The sequence below is a fragment of the Suncus etruscus genome, chromosome 18, assembly GCF_024139225.1.
Source record: "Suncus etruscus isolate mSunEtr1 chromosome 18, mSunEtr1.pri.cur, whole genome shotgun sequence".
NCBI lineage: Eukaryota > Metazoa > Chordata > Mammalia > Eulipotyphla > Soricidae > Suncus > Suncus etruscus.
In genome coordinates, this window is record NC_064865.1 from 5,834,662 (window position 1) to 5,847,825 (window position 13,164).

The window sequence follows — 13,164 nt, forward strand, 5'->3', positions numbered from 1 at the left end:
GCAATCAAATTAGGGAGGCAGGAAAAAGTCTTTGAGAAACTTTCAGACTTTTAAATGATGGCAAGTGTTCCACATGATACAGCAGTTAGAAACTACATTTTACTCTGCCTAGCTTCTATTTCCCACCCAATCCTATCATCCTGGCAAAGAAGAAAGTCATTCTCTAGTGCATTAAACCACTATGTTTTGGGATAATTTTAGTTCTACATCAGAGCTATGCCAATAATAGTACTAACTTATAATTAAATCCTTTTTATTTAATGCAGATTTCAACTCAGCCAAACAAATATCTATTAAATGATTATTTTTCACAAGGCATGGCTTTTAAGCTTTAGATTAGAAGGACATAAAATTAGTATTTCCATTTTGTTTTGACTATGATTTAACTATTATTTCTGACAGGTATATCCAAAGTACAAATATGAGAAAAAGCATATAAGACTAAAAAAGGCATATAAAGGAAAAAATTAAATATAAATATCTGTCTGGACACTTTTTTGGGGGGAAGGGATTGAGCTACATCTGCAGTGCTCAAGGTTTATTTCTTCTGTGCTCAGGGATTATTTCTTTGGGTTCCTTATTCTATGCAGGAAATTGAATTCAGATTAGCTACATGCAAGTACAAGAATCTTACCTACTATTTAGCTCACTCACCCTAATTATCTTAGTAAATTTGCAAGTCATTAATTTTTATTTGGAATGAATCTAATGGTAATTCACTCAAGTGCTCCCCTTTATTTAAAAAAAGTAAGACCCTTAGGGTCTGAAGATAAGACCTGTCTACAATAATAAGGGCAGTAAACAGCAAATCCAAGGCCAAAGTCCCTGGTACTTTGAATACAGAGATGCTTCCAACAATATCAAAGATTATACTGCTATCGTGGGAGTAAGAGATGGTTACCTGAAAAAGAACAGTAGAAGGGCCCCAGTGTTAGTACAGGTGGTAGGGCATTTGTCTTGCACTCAGCTGATATGGGTTTGACCCCCAGCATCCCATATAGTTCCCTGAACCTTCCAGGAATGATCCCTGAGAGCAGAACTTGTAAGTCCTAACAACTACCAGGTGTGGTCCTTACCAACGAAGAATAAAAAGAAAAAAAGAGCAGTAGAAGGGAGAAAGGTAGAAAAGTTAGTACAGGGGTTAAGTAAATTGTCTAGCCTTGCATATGTCTGACTTTAATTCAATCCCTAACATGGCATATGGTCCCCCAAGCATTGCATGTAGGAACCCTGACCAGAGCCTGACTACCACCAGGTGAGGCCTTAAAACAAATACAAAGCAGCAATAAATTGACCCAAGTTTCATATGATCACATCTATGAGAATCATTATTATGTGGTATTGTAAAATCACTGGCTCTGAGACTACACGGATAGAGGAATCAGATGTTAGAAGGACTTTCTCATTTTTGGGAATCATATGTTCAAGTCTGTGGCTTATGATCTTTCCAAGTGCTGCTGTCCATTTCTGAAATTCTAGGTTTCGCAATACATAGTCCTTTCCATTTTGACTGTACACACATACTTTCTTTTTTATAAAAACATATCTATCAAGTACAGAACTTTCCAAATCACATTAGAAATAAGCTTTTTAAAAATAGTTTTATAACATTTGGAGATTTGAAATGCTACTCTCCGCCTTTCAGATCTTCTGCTTCTATTCCACTTTCCTTATTTATTTTTTTTAAATTACTTCCTTTTTTAAATTTTATTTTACTGAAGCTATTGTCATTTACAAAGTCCTTCATAATTGGGGTTCAGACAAATAGTGAATCAGGGCCAATCCCGCTACCAGTGTTGGTGTCACTCCATCATATTTCTAGAGTACATTCTAAACACCACATTTTGCTGCCCAGCATGCCAGTATAACAGACCCATTTAAAGTTTAGATGATTAGAGTTTGGGTCTCTTGATTCCATTGTTGTTGACTTTGGCTCTTTTTTTTTTTATCTCTACCAATGCACCTGAAACTGCTTGGCTCTCATCCTTTCATATTTGTGTTTCTCTCTTCCACTCAGTTTCTTTCCTTCTTATTACTATACTCTGGGACCAAGGGTGTTTGAGACAATGTCCATTGTGTTTCATGCCACATGTAAGTGATACTATTCTGTATTTATCCTTCTTTTTCTGGCTTTCCTCATTTAACATAATATCTTCCAGTTCCATCCATGTTGCTGCAAATTGCATGATTACATTATTTCTACAGATATGTAGTATTCCATTGTATATATATGCCAAATTTTCATGATTCACTCATCTGTTGTTGGACATATAGGTTGAATCCAAGTCTTAGCTATAGTACTGGAGGCTGCAATGAATAGTGGTGTGCATACATCCCTTTGGGTGAATATTTTTATCTCCTGGGGATAGATACCCCAAAAGAGGGATTGTTGGGTCATATGGCAGATCAATTTTGAGTTTACTGAGAACCCTCCATTTTTCATAGGGATTGGACCAGGCAGCATTCCCACTTGCAATGATTGAGACTTCCTTTCTCACCACATTCCTGCCAATAGAGATTGTTCCCATTATATTTGATCTATGCCATCCTTACTGCTATAAGATGATATATATCTCATTGTTATCTTGATTTGCATTTCCCTAATGATAAGTGATGATGAACATTTTTTCCATGTGTCCATTGGCCATCTGTTGGTCTTCCTCAGAGAAGTGTCTGTTTATTTCCTCTTCCAATTTTTGATGTTTTTTTTTTTTTTTTTAGGTTTTGTGGAGTTAACCTTTCTGAGTACTTTGTATATCTTAGATATCAAACCTTAATCTGATGTGTTAAGTGAAAAAAAATTTTCCCATTCAGTTAGTTGCCTTCTAATTTTAGCCCATGTTTCTTTTGCCATACAGAAACATTTGAGTTTGATGTAGTCCCATTTATTCAGATTTGATGCTATAGCCCTTGCCATTGGCATCCTGCCACCGAAGACTTCTTTGAGGTCTAAATCTTGGAGTGTTCTGCTCATGTTTTCCTCAATGAACTTTAGAGATTCAATTCTAATATTAAGGTCTTTAGTCCACTTTGAATTGACTTTTGTGTAAAGAGTGAGATATGGATTGCTCTTTAACTTCTTACATGTGGTTATTCAATTGTTCCAACACCATTTGTTGAAGTAACTGTCGTTTTATTTCAATTTCTTGGCTTCTTGTGAAAGATTAATTGACCATTTAACTTGGGGGTTTGTCATTGGATATTCTATTCTGATTCATTGGTCTGAAAGTCTGTCTTTCTTCCAATACCATGTTGTTTTGATCACTATGGCTTTATAGTGAAGCTTCAAGTTAGGTAATGAGATGCCTCCAGTTTCTTGTTTTTTTGTTTATTTGTTTGTTTTTTTTTTTTTTTTTTTTTTTTTTTTTTTTTTTTTTTTTTTTTTTTGGTTTTTGGGCCACACCCTGTGATGCTCAGGGGTTACTCCTGGCTATGCGCTCAGAAGTTGCTCCTGGCTTCTTGGGGAACCATATGGGACGCCGGGGGATCGAACCGCGGTCCGTCCTAGGCTAGCGCAGGCAAGGCAGGCACCTTACCTCCAGCGCCACCGCCCGGCCCCTATTTGTTTGTTTTTTGAGTTTTGGGCCATACCTGGTGACGCTCAGGGGTCACTTCTGGATATGTGCTCAGAAATCACTCCTGGCTTGGGGGACCATGGGATCAAAATGGTCCATCCTAGGCTAGTGCCAGCAAGGCAAATGCCTTACTACTTGCACCACCTCTTCGGCCCCCAGTTCCTTGTTTTTAAGCTTGGATTTGGCTATCCTAGGTCTTTTTTGGTTCTACACAAACTTTATAATTGATTGTTGTAAGTCTTTGAAGAATATTGTCTGATTTTCAGATGACATGATATATATATCAAAGACCCTAAAAAGTCTACAGAAAAATTCCTAGAAACAATAAACCAATACATCAAAGTGGCTGGCTACAAAATTAATACATAAAAGATAATTGCATTCCTTTATACAAATAAAGATTCAGAGGAGAAAGAGATCAAAGATTCTATTTCACTTAAAATAGTGTCCAAAACTATCTAGGAATCAACCTAACAAGATAGGTGAGAGTCCTCTACCACTAAAACTTTAAAACACTTGAAAAAACACTTAAGAGATTGAAGATGACCCAAGGAACTGAAAAACATTCCATGCTCATGAGATTGGAAGAATTCACTTTCCTTAATAAGAGAAAAACAAGAATCATTTTGTCTGTTTTTCCGGGTAGTTTCTTCCTCTTTTCTAAGTCTTGGAATCCATACCTTCTTGGCTTAGAGTCTCAACTAGCACTTTTATGGGGTTTACTCGAAATTCTTTCCCAACAACTCTGTCTTCTCCTAAGCAGTAAATCTGATGATTATACTATTTTCTGGTTGCTCACAACTCAGAAGTGGAAAATCACAGCTGATAGTTTATAAGTATATGAACATTTTCAGAATGGCAGAAGGGACTCAAAGTACTTATTTCTACATAGATTTGTTTTTCTTTTTGAAGTCAGAGGCCCATATCCAGTAGTGCTTAGGTCTTATTCCTGGTTTTATACTCAGGGATCACTCCTTCTAGGGTTCAGAGGACCATATGAAGTTCCAGGCTTAGACTGGGTGCTGGGGTCTACCTCAGTTAGCAACACACAAAACATTTGCCTTACCCGCTGAACAATCTCTATTGACACTCAATGTAGAATCTTACACATATACACATACTTATTTACTTTAAGATAAAAATCCTAGGATCTTCTCTGTATGATGCTTTTCCATTTCCAACTTGGCAGTTAGAATTATTGACACCTCTTGAAGGCTTATGCAAGGACGGATACCTGTGTGATTTTTCACTTCAGATCTTAATTCCTTGCCTCTCACTTAATATATTATTTAAAATTCATTCTTTATGCCTCACATTAGAGTCTTCGTTATTCATAGCTGTTTGGTCTGAAGAGCCTGGATTAGGAAAAGGAATTAAGAGTTCTGGACTGTAGCTTAGGTGAATGGTGACAAGAGATAGCTTAAACACTTTCTCTGTTACTAATCTTTGCAGATTAGTAATGATGATGGAGATTATTTTCTACTCTGTTCCCAAGAGAGCTATAGGCAACTAGTATCATCAAGCTGTGTTTGAGCAAGTGACAGAAACCATTTTAATGCTCCTTATTTTGAGTTTAAACCAACAAAGCAAAAAAAGAACAGTCACCAACAGCCTAGATCTCATTGGCTAGGATGTTCACTTCACACATAATCAAAATAACCAGCCTTACTCACTGCAAAGGTCTTTTGGGAGGTAATATTGGCAATGGGTAACAGCGGGCCAAGAACTGGGGACTTATTGGCTCTCTTTATTTTTCATTAATGAAATGACATTTTATTTGCCAAAGAAAGATATCAGACCAAATTGGCTTGAAACAGATCAAGAACAATAAACTGCCAGAAGCACCATGAGGCAGAATTCTAGTAACACACAGAGCTAGCAGCAGGGGTCCCACACACAATAATTTAGCAAATATTGTGTGGTTCTAATGCCAGACTCCTGCTATACTCACATTTATATTTTCTAGTCCTCTGACTGCTTATTTCTTCAACTCTGGTTCCCTACAAACACAGTAACTTCTTCCTTTCCCCCAATACTTAATGTAGATACTAACTCTAACCAAATATTACAGTGATAATCTCAAACTCTGATCTTACTTGCTTCAGTCTTAAAAAATTATGGAGGTTAAAGAGGAAGTACAGTAAATGCACCCCATATACACCTCAACCCAGGCCCTTTGCCTGGTCTGTATTGTGAATTGGGGGACAAAAAATTATGGAGGTTCCTGAAGAACTTCCAAAACTGTGGGCTTTTAAAATATAATCAGTGTTTTTGTGCCTAAAAATTAGAATTGTAAGTTAAAATAGTATGAACTTAATGTAGAATAATTATAATAAAGCCATTATGTGCTAAAACAGCCTTGTAATGAAAAATAGTATTCTCCAAACGAGAAAAAATTAATGAGATGGTTAGCATTGTCTTAACTTTTTGTTCATTTAAATTTGATTTAATAAAAGACATCTGAAGCCTCACCTTAGCCTTTGATTCAATCTATTTGTTATGGTGTTTTGTCTGATGAGTATAAAAAAATTGACATCCCCTAAATTGGGGGTTAGAAAAAGAAAGAACATCTGAATAGCTTTTCAAATAATTGTGAATATTCTTCCTTGATATTTTATAATACTAATAAGTGGCAGATTCTATTTTATTATAATTTTATTTAAGCACTGAAGTTACAAAAATATTCATAGTTGGGTTTCAGACATGGAATGTATGCAAATCCTTCACCAGTGTAACTTTCCCACCACCAATGTTCCCCATGTTTCTTCTCCCCCATTACCAGCCTAACTTTGAGACAGATTCTATTTTTTTCTCTCACTCTTATTATCACGGTAGTTGTTAGTGCAGTTATTTCTCTAACTGCACTCACCACTCTTTGTGCTAAGCTTCATACCATGGGCTGGTCCTTTTGTTCCTCATCTTAATTGTCTTTGGGTCTGGTATACCATACTGTCTTTTATTTTTCTTAAATCCCACAGATGAGTGAGACTATTCTATATTTTATCTCTCTCCCTCTGCTCATTCCCTCAGCATAATAGTCTCCAGGTCCATCCATGTATAGGCAAATTCCATGACTCAATTTTTTCCTAATAATTGCATAGTATTTTATTATGCAGATGCACCTCAGTTTCTTTAGCCACTCATCTGTTGTCGGGCAACTGGGTTGTTTCCAGATTTTGGCTATTGTCAATAAGTACTGCAATTAACATAGGAATTCAAAGGGCATTTTTGTATTATTTTTGTGTTCCTGGTAGTGGTATTGCTGGATCATATGGGAACTCAATTTTCATTTTTTTGAGGATTCTCCATATTGTTTTTTAGAAAGGTTGGACTGGATGGTATTCCTACCAGCAATAAATGAGAGTTCCTTTCTCCCCACATCCACACCAGCACTGGTTGTTCTTGTTCTTTGTGATATGTGCCAGTCTCTGTGGTGTAAGATTTACTTCATTGGTTTATCTTTTGTTTTTTGGGGTTTTTTTGTTTGTTTGTTTTGGGGCCACATCTTGTGACACTCAGGGGGGTATGCAATCAGAAATCACTCCTTGCTTGGGGAACAATAGGGGATGCCCAGGAATCGAACTGCAGTCTGTCCTGGGCTAGCACATGTAAGGCAAATGCCCTACCACTTGTGCCACCATTTCGGCCCTGGATTTACCTCATTGTTGGTTTGACTTGCATCTCCCTGATTATTAATGATTCATGTTCATGTTCATATTAATGATTCACTGTTCATGTGCTGTATTTCCTCTTTGAGGAAATGTCTGATCATTCTTTGTCCCCATTTTTGATGAGGTTAGATATTTTTCTTGTTAAGTTGTGTAAGTACCTTATATATCTTAGATATTAGCCCCTTTTCTGATGGATATTGGTGACTAGTTTCTCCCATTCTGTGGATGACTTTTTTACCTAGCTGATATTTTTTGAAGTATAGAAGATTCTCAGTTTAATATAGTTCCATTTGTTTAAATCTCTTTCTCTTGCTTAGAGAGTCTGTCTGTCTTTATTCCAATACACTGCTGTTTTAATGACTATTGCTTTATAATACAATTTAAGGTTGAGGAACGTGATGCTTCCTATCTTCTTTTTCTTAAGGGTTGCTTTAGACATTTATGCACATTTATTATTCCAGATGAACTTTAGGACTGTTTGATTCACTTTTTAAAGGATGTCATGGTTATCCTTAGAGGGATTACATTAAAATCTGTACAATCCTTTGGGGGGAATATTGCTATTTTAATGATATTAATCCTCCTAATCCTTGAACAGAGAATATGTCCCATTTCCTTGTGTCCTCTTTTATTTCTTGAAGCAGTGTTTTGTAGTTTTATTTGCATAGGTCCTTTACCTGCTTAGTTAAGTGGACTCTGAGGTATTGAGTTTATGTGGTACTATTGTGAATAGAATTGTTTTGGAATATCTATTTTTTTTTCTAGCATTATTTGTATATAAGAATGTCATTGACTTTTGCCCATTAATTTTGTAGCCTAACAGATAAGTGGCAACTTCTTAAAATAAACTGCAATGTAGAATTTAAAGGTATAATGGAATAACAGCTTTTGCATTAAAGATGATTATTTTTGTTACTTCCTAATAGCAACTTAACTTACAAAATATTTCCTTTTATAAAATAAAACCTTTTTATTATTCATATAAAATCACCATGATTACAAACATGTTTTTATTTGGGTTTCAGTCATCATAAAAGTATACCTCCTTCACCAGTGAAACCTTCCCACCACCAATGCCCCCATTTTCCTCTTCCCCCAGCCCTTGCCAATCTTTGAGACAGGAATTCTATTTTATTCAATTTATATAATTTGTACCTTTAATGAATTTTTCCTCATTTATGATCCTATAACAGTTTATGGCCATCTGAAAAGTATTTTCTCTCTGAGTAATAAAGCTTTTCCAAATGCTGCACATTTCATTATACAATAGAAAAAAAATCACATTCATTAGGGCCATCATTTATTTCATCACAAAGTTTTCAAAGATTGGAAAACTTTCAGATACATGTTGATGAGTATTTTCCACAAGTTTTCCAAAATTCTAATTTTTGTTTAAAGTCCATTCTTTACCACTGGTAATAAGCACTGTCAGTTATTTTTTTGGGAGCAATGCTCTCAATCATTTATATTTGTGAAAACATCTGCCAAGTTTGTAAGCTACAGAACTATAATTTGTTGGTTATTCTTTCAAGCAAAAATAGTGTCATATGAATATATACTTCAGCATAGAACAGCTTAGAATGTTTCCTCTATATTTTGTCATGCAGAAGTATTTCTGTGTATATCTCACATCTGTCAATCAGAGTAGAAAAAAATGTACTCTCAAGGCTAGTTAGTCAATAAAATTAGCTGCTTTATCAAAAACATTTAAAGGTGAAATTGTTATTTTCCTCCTACTTTAAAATTTTGTCAGTGAGAGACTTCAAAGAACACAGATATTATTAGTGCAGTTTGATGTTGCTGCTTTGATTTGTATCAAAGTTCCAGCGGTTTTAACCACTATTTAAACTAATCATGTTTTAGTATAATGTGACGTTAGTAATTGCCTATATAATTTAAAAGGTGAGAAATGTCTTATTATTGTGAAACTATTTTTGACCTCATGGAAAATGAGATCCCAAGAGCCCAAAGATTTTCTGTATTGGGGCCAGAGACATAATAAAGTAGGTAGGGCAACTACTTTGCATATGGTCTACCTGGAATTAATCCCTGGTACTCGTTTATTTCCCTGAACCCACCAGAAGTTATCCCTGAAAAAAGAGTTCAAAGTAGCTCTGAACACTGCCAGGTTGCCCCCTCTCCAGAACAACATCCAAAATATTTTCTGTATGACAGGATATCAGAAAATGTGAGCTTTAGTCACCTTAAGGAGAAGAAAAATGGGAAGAAGAGTGAGCATTTTAAGGAAAAAACATACTGGAGTTCTACGAATGTTACTATTCAAAGAAGTGTGATGTTGACTACTGCAAAGAAGTCTAATAGAATAAAGATGGCCTTGGCAAATGGGAGATCATATGGATTATTACTGAGAGAAGTGAAATACAAATGATTACAGATTGAGAAGTGAATGTTTAGAAAGAGAGTTTTTCCATAAGAAAGAAGAGTCTTGGATGTTAACTAAATGGTTAGTAATGATTAAGATTTCCCACCATTAAGAGGGAAGACTTTTATTGATTGAAGAAATAAAACTGAAGCAGAGAGAAAACACAGGGAAGAGCTTACTGGAATGGATTATACAGACAAGAATGAGTTGTCGGTATTTATTCATGCTGAATGTAGTTAGGTAAGAATTTATGTGTTTGGAAACAGAAAAAGTAAAACTAACGTTGGTTACTTTAGTAATTTTAAAGTTGGTCTGTGGTAAGTAGGGGAGTTTCTTTTTCTAGAGTATGAATGGTGAAAGGAGGCAGAAGATTTGAGAAGCTTCTGCTGTGTTAAGAGGCAGAGAATAGGGGGCCAGAGTGATAGCACAGCAGTAAGGCTTTTGCCTTGCATGTGGACAGACCCAGTTTGGATCCTGGCATCCTGTATGGTCCCTCGAGTCTGCCAGGAGCGATTTCTGAGTGTAGAGCCATGAGTAAACCCTGAGCGCTGCCGCTGGGTGTGACCCAAAAATAAAATAAAACAAAACAAAAACAAAGAGGCAGAGAATAAAAGTAGACAAATAAAATGACTTGTGATATGGGTGGTGTATGTCCCTGGAAAATGATAATTATAATTCTCCATTGAAAATCAGACACAGAAAAGTGAAACTACAGTGGGATAAAATTTACTAGGTAATGTTACTAGCTGTTCTAGCTGAGGACTGACTTTAATACTCCATCATTATATAAGATATCTAGGAGCTTGTCACAAACCTATCAAGCAAAATACAATAGTACTTCCTAGGTAACCTGGTGTACTTGAGGGACTCGAGTGCACAATAATAAAGCAGGCACAGTGTTTGCCCTGCATGTAGCTGATCTGGATTTGACTGCCAACACCCGAGGCTCACCAGGAGTAACCCCTTAGTGTAAAGCCAAAAGTAAGCCCAAGCACCTTTGGGGTATCTTAAACACCATAAGAAGATCACTTGATTATTTTAATATTTAGTTAAATAAGTTTTAACTGATCGATATTCTGTGATCTATAATACTGATAATATGGTTTCTCATACAAATAATTTTTTTTTTTGGTTTTTGGGTCACACCCGGCAGCGCTCAGGGGTTCCTCCTGGCTCTATGCTCAGAAATCACTCCTGGCAGGCTCAGGGGACCATATAGGATGCCGGGATTCAAACCACTGATCTTCTACATGCAGGGCAAACACCTTACCTCCATGCTATCTCTCCGGCCCCAAATACAAATAATTTCAATACCACACCCAACATCAGTGTACTCACCTCTCACTTCCTCAAAGGACTCTTTAACACCCTTCCCTTTCAACCCCTGAGACTATTGAATTATTTAAAAAAGTATTTTTTCATTTTAAAAACTCTAGTAAAAACTCTAGTTTCTAGTAGAAACTCATTTTAGAAACTCGACTGATCACCTGTTACTATTTTTGCATTCTGGGATTTTTGAAGGTAGTTCTGCTCCACCTGTAGCTTCTATTTGAGGATCTAGGTAGATCCTTCTACCTGCATTTAAGGTCAGGCTCACCTTGATACTTTAGCCTGAGAATTATAAAACTGATGTCATCATACTACCTTTAAGAGAAGTTAGCAATAAAAGGCTGACCCAGCTGTGACAAGTATTCAAGATTTCACAAGAAGCTTTTTCATCTTGTTTCTTATGTATGGTTCTCTCCTTATTTTCTTCTATTTTAGTTCTATTTTAGCTTCTATTTTAGTTCATTGTACTTTATTCTTACACATGTTCATGAATTACTTTTTTTTCTTAAATGGGGGCACAAATAATAAATAACAATTATAGTAGAATTTCGGAATCTTCTGCTGAAGGCATTCTAAGATAGTACCACTTGTTAATTTTTTTCTTTGATTTGGATCAAATTTCAAACAATACCCAGAACCTTGAATCAAGGAGCAAAATTAAGGAGATTATGGCCTATGTTTTCTCCCAGGACTTTCATGGGTTCAGGACTTTCATTAAAGTCATTAATCCATTTTGAATAGTATCAGTGTTGAGTGTAAAGTTGTGACTCCATTTTATCCTTCGCAAATTATCCTGGTATCTTTCATTAAAGAGATTGTGTCGGGGCCACAGAGATAGCATGGAGGTAAGGCATTTGTCCTACATGCAGAAGGTTGGTGGTTTGAATCCCGGCATCCTGTATGGTCCCCTGAGCCTTCGAGGAGTTATTTCTGAGTGCAGAGCCAGAAATAGTAACCCTTGAGCGCCACTGGGTGTAGTCCCAAAACAACAACAACAAATTGTCAAATTTTTCCTCAAAGGCTTGTTCAAATCCAGAACTCTGTTAGCTTTTAAGCATGGTTTTAGACATGTTGTGTTTGGCAAAGCATAGGATCTATCTAGCTTTATAAAACAAATCTTAGCTTTAAACAAGCTATTAATTGATTGCAATATATATATATGTAAAACTTGATCAAGTTATATAAAATCTTTGTGTCTTGAATTCCCCATCTGAAGTTGGAGACAAAAAAATAGAACGTTCCTTTTAAATGCTTTTAACACTGATCATTTATGTTAAGTGTCTGAAAATAGGGGCTGGAGAGATAGCATGGAGGTAAGGCATTTATCCTGCATGCGGAAGGTTGGTGGTTCGAATCCCGGCATCCCATATGGTCCCCTGAGCCTGCCAGGAGAGATTTCTGAATGTAGACCCAGGAGTAACCCCTGAGCGCTACGGGTATGACCCAAAAATCAGAAACCAAACCAAAACAAAGAGATTGTGTTGTTCTTTTAGCCTTATCTGCATTCAACAAAAGTACTGTAAGCCTAAATTTTTTTCAATTTTCATACTTAGAATCCCTTTGTGAAAAAAAATTGTTTTTGTTTTTGTTTTTGTTTCTGAGCCACACCCAGCATTGCTCAGTGGTTACTCCTGGCTGTCTGCTCAGAAATAGCTCCTGGCAGGCACGGGGGACCATATGGGACACCGGGATTCGAACCAACCACCTCTGGTCCTGGATCGGCTGCTTGCAAGGCAAATGCCGCTGTGCTATCTCTCTGGGCCCGAAAAAAATATATTAATAAAACATTCAGTATATCTCAAAAATCACCAGGGTCATATCTGTCAGGTAATACAATCAAATACTACCAAAAATCAATTCCTTAGATTTGTCACCTGAAAAGTCTTGTGCAAATCCTGTCTTTAGGATTCATACTAAATTTTTTAGGCTACTCTGGAGGACCTCCTGTCAAAACGTCTGTTATAAATATTCTATTATGGAGATTCCTCATGTGAAAGGAATAACCAAACCAGCTTTGAGAGTTTTATCTGGATTTTAACTTGGCAGGCTTAGATCACACAGACTTGTGTTAAATTATACTCTGTTCTTTCTGTGGTTCTGGTATCACCTAAATAAGAAAATCAGTATGACAAAAGTCTCTCCATGTATCTAACCCGATTTTTAAAAAATAGGCAGATTTAATGCCACATACTGCTTTGAGAAATAA

At 36.3% G+C, this 13,164-nt stretch overlaps 1 protein-coding gene and 1 pseudogene across 3 annotated transcripts in view; one reads left to right on the forward strand and one right to left on the reverse strand.

The window, feature by feature from the left end:
* The window catches only part of RCAN2 (regulator of calcineurin 2), a 313,585-nt gene that overhangs the window by 44,888 nt on the left and 255,533 nt on the right, over positions 1–13,164 (reverse strand). The gene's annotated exons all lie outside the window — the stretch shown is intronic.
* Positions 5,669–5,785, forward strand: LOC125996941 (uncharacterized; annotated as a pseudogene).